This window comes from Macaca nemestrina, chromosome 6 (assembly GCF_043159975.1).
Source record: "Macaca nemestrina isolate mMacNem1 chromosome 6, mMacNem.hap1, whole genome shotgun sequence".
Taxonomy (NCBI): Eukaryota; Metazoa; Chordata; class Mammalia; order Primates; family Cercopithecidae; genus Macaca; species Macaca nemestrina.
This window is the reverse complement of record NC_092130.1, coordinates 89,124,386-89,128,717: the sequence shown is the minus strand read 5'-3', so window position 1 is coordinate 89,128,717 and position 4,332 is coordinate 89,124,386. Positions and strand designations below refer to the sequence as shown.

The 4,332-nt window shown below is 34.8% G+C and overlaps 1 long non-coding RNA gene across 1 annotated transcript; it reads right to left on the bottom strand.

Moving 5' to 3' along the window:
- Nucleotides 1-1,913: 1,913 nt before the first annotated feature.
- On the bottom strand, nucleotides 1,914-2,997 carry LOC139363598 (uncharacterized). The gene is made up of 2 exons (XR_011624267.1): nucleotides 2,708-2,997; nucleotides 1,914-2,545 (listed from the first exon to the last, which is right to left on the bottom strand). It is a non-coding gene; the product is annotated as an uncharacterized lncRNA (long non-coding RNA).
- Nucleotides 2,998-4,332: the final 1,335 nt, after the last annotated feature.

Here is a 4,332-nt window from a genome sequence, read left to right as displayed (position 1 = left end):
TCCACCTTGATGCTTTTTCTCTTGCCATTTTCCTTTCTAGAATGCAGCAATTCTATCAGACTATTCCTGTCCTTCTCCACTGTAGTGCAGTCGAATGCATCTTTTCTCCTCTATGATGTCTTCCTTGATTCAGCCAGAAAAAATCTCATTGATATATTCTGACAGAATTTTGTGGTTTTCTATTCTTATTCATCATATTCTAGCTTTTATTATGGTTGTGCACCTTACTTTTTTTTTTAATAGATTCTAGAATCCTTAAGAGTGGAGAAGATACTTTATTCATTCTTGTATCTCCCCTTAATCCCAGCACAATACCATACTGATAGTAGGAGATGAAGAAATATTTGTTTCATTCAACTGAACTGAATTTACACTAACTCCTTAGGGAATCCAATAACCAAGATTAAAAAGTTTTAGTGTATTTAATAGACTTTTCTCTCCTCCCCACCCCTTTAAGTATATTTGGGAAATATAAAACCTCTAAAGAAAAATTAAAGGTTTTAAAATTAGTCATGAGCATATTTCTCAAAATGTTATGATTAAATGTTGAAGTAGATAGAAAGATAAACTGGAGTCTGCTTGTGTGTTCCTAAGAATACACATTGGATGTGATTATGAAAAATTACTAGGTAGATGGCTTTGAGGCTAATAATTTCACAAGTTATTTAAATTGTCTGTCATTTAGAAGTGGCAGACCTTAGTGTTCCTTCCACCTTGACTGAACTTAAGCCTTTTATCTGAAGGAGCTCTTCAATCTGAAGAGACAAAGTTGTATAACTTTCTTAATAACCACCTGGTACCTGGTAGTGAACTGTGTTCTTCCACTGGGACAAACGCCTTCTAATATTTTATATATTCCTGGTCAGTGACTTAAAAAAAAAAAAAAAAAACCTACCCAATTGCAGTCTGCCATTCAAAAGGAATATTTCTGCAAAGAAAAAGATGTAAAAATGTAGGCATTCAAGTGAAAATTCAATCCTTCACAGTACAGAGCCTCTGCGAAGTCTTTTAAATGACCCTTTTTATCATGGTGCCATGTCTGTACCTTTCTGAATAGTGAAACCTGGTAAGAAAAATAGATGTATGTATACAAGTGGTTGAGTAATGTATTACTCATATGCACTTTGTTCTTTTTGGCAAACTGACCTTATCAAAGGAAAGAAAGCTATACATTGTGACAAGCTGAGCTTTACCAGAAAGTCTGAATTAGGAGTGCAAGTCCTCTGTTATCTGGATTAAAATGTGATCGGAAAAAAAAAAAAAAATCATTATTTAACCTCTTCAGAAGTGGAGATGCTGGAAAATTGACTTCCTTTAAATCAAAACCTAAGCTTTCTTATTACATTTGGACTTAGCAATCAGAGATGATTTGCATTAAAACAATCATATTTTTTCCTCTAAATATTTGTCCACTTTTTGATGTTCAAATAAACAGTGTTAGATTGTTTGATTGTCTATACTTTACAGAGGACTATTATAAGAGGTTGGTGATGAAATATTCTTCATTAGTTTCTCCAGGACAAATGCTGTGTCTTATTTTTTACCTCTGTAGATGACATTTAAATAAAAAAATTAAATTTTTGAATTAATATTGTATGGTAATTAGAAGGCCTTAATAATTATTTTAGAAGCACGCCCATTCCTGGAACTATTTTAAAAAAAATACTTCCTCATGCTCATTTAACCCATTTTAGTGAAAATATTAAATTATTTTAAAAATTAGTGAAGGAATAATGAATCCAATTCATTCCTTTAAAAATAAACAGAGACATGGAACTCAAACTTGCTCATCCGCAGATCTTTTTCCTTTGTAATAAGCAACCTCTTTGCAAATGAGTACATAAAGATGGACAAAATATCTGGAATGGATAAAGTCAAGAGGAAAAAAAAAATTTACATAACACAAAGGCACATAAAACTATTGCTATTTTATTCACAGTAAAAGAGTGTGTGTTGCTGCTGCCCAGTTACTGTGCATGTGAATTCACCAGATCTGGACGTATTTGCCCAATTAATTACTCTGCTGTTCGACAATGATGGGTAATGGTCCAAGCAGCCTGCTCCTCCTCAGATCACCGATGGAATTCATGCACGCATAATGTCCTCTCTTCAGAAAATGATCCCAACAAGCTCTATAATTATTTTTTTTTCTTTTGAAATAAAGGCATCCGTTCAATTATATGTTAAAACAGTTTGTGGGAGAAGAAATGGAAATGAAGCAGGATCTCTCTCTCACTACCTTTCTGGGGAGAAAGCTGGAAGATGAACTTCCCCATTCTACTCTTTCCAGGAGCGAACTTCGGTATTAAAAAAATAATTGCTGATCAAAATTGTTCATCATTACCCTTAATTAGTCTGTTGGTTTTCAGTAGTTTTCTTCATTAATACAGATGAAGGTGTGTTCTTCCACGTTCAACGATACATGCTATCCCTCCGTGCTGGTAAGCTTATGATGTAGCAGATCAAACAAAGAACCCTCGTGTACAAATGCACAGCAGTCCCGGTAAACTGGGCTAATTAGCATTGTAATTAGCTCACGTGATAACTAAAACAAAGTCAGAGTAACACAGGAATCACTTAGAAAGGATATCAAGTGGTGTCGTCCCCCTTCACCCGCCAGCCCTCCCGCCCTTGTTTCTAATGCTGAGTAGAGCCCGGAGTCAACCTCCTTTCCAGCTCCCCACTCCCCAGCTCCCCAGCTCCCCACCTCCTGGTGGCGCAAGCCAAGTTCTCTGCCCAGGCCTGGAAGTTAAGGTATGCGCAGGGCTTGCCTGAGGTTGCCGTTGCGATGTTGTTGGGATATCAGTGTAGTGCACTAAATGTTGCCAGTTAAAGGAAGCTTACAAAAAAGATCTTCCCCCTTTGGCTTTGCTGGAATTGGCTGACACAGTTCGCTTTATAAGCATGAGAACTGGAAGAAAGAATGGAGACTTGGGCTTCCTTTCACGTAGATTTACCAGCTTACTTAGGAGTAAATGCTAAGTATAATTTGCGGAGTTCTACTCACACACTTCTACACCAACGTGACTTATAAAACAGAAATCCCTAAATGGGGCCCACATGCCTAAATGGTTTTATTTGGCATTTTACAACGTAATAATAATAGCTAAGGCATCTCACTATTTGATGTGGGATTCTTTCTAATTGTATCCAATTATGAAAAAAGCTCCAAGGCTTTATTCAGAGGAAGTGAGGGCAGAGATCATCAATGAAAATCAAAAAGAAAAATGACCACCGTAGGGGGGAAAATGTCAATAATTGGGATAGCACTAATCCATTCTTTAAATAACTTTGTGTCACTTAAGATTAATGTGTTTTCACTCTTTACTATATTTGATCCTTACAACTACCCCACAAAAGAGATACAGAAAGTATTTTAGTTCCCATTTTACAGAACAGAAAATGGCCTCAGTTGTTCTGAGTGACAGAGAATGTAATCAGCAGACGGCATCATCCTCAGGTTTCTAGTTCAGTGAGGCTTCCATTACACCAAACTGTGCTTAAGGCTTTCGTTTCTCTTAAAGTCAGCGAGACTGGGGAAGTTGGTCTTTTTTTTTTTTTTTTTTTTTTTTTTTTAATTATTCTTGGTTTAACTTAAACTCAGTCATTATTTCTAATTTAAACTGTCTTATTTTAAATAGTTTTTAGTTAAAGCTATATTTAAGCCCATTTCAGCACAAAAATATCAACCATTATTGAAAAAATTAAATCCATAAGAAAAATATTTTCAAAAAATATACAAGGTGAGGAAACTGTCAGAGCTGTTAGTAAATGCGAATCATAGGGGCTAATTTTATTATAATACATTTAGCATCATATAAAATCAGTATCTCTGAGTCATGGTACATCGACATCTTTCTAGTGACAAGAATAGGATTTCCTAAAGCTCTCAAATACTGCAGTCTCTTTTTCTAATACCTGTGTTTCATGCATATTTTGGAGAATTTGATGTGTATGATAATTGGTATACTTTAAAAATATATTCATGTGATTAACATGCATGAAAAGATATCAATTTTGACCTAACTGATGAATCGATGGTCATTAGGTCTATTTTCACCTCAATTTAGTCTGTTTTATAGAATCTGATCAATTAGTTTCCAAAACAGCAGATCCAGTACTATATTAGATGTAGCTTAAGTGGCAGGATTAGACTGTTGATCCTCAGGATTGATGGTGAAAGCTTGGTAAATATTCATAAAATGTTATTTGAAATTTCCTAACGATTAATCTGAAAGAAAGAAATGGATACAACATTAGTAAAACCTTATATTTATATCCTGTGTAATATATGAATAATTTTAATAGAGATGCAAGTTGTTTTTGGTATTT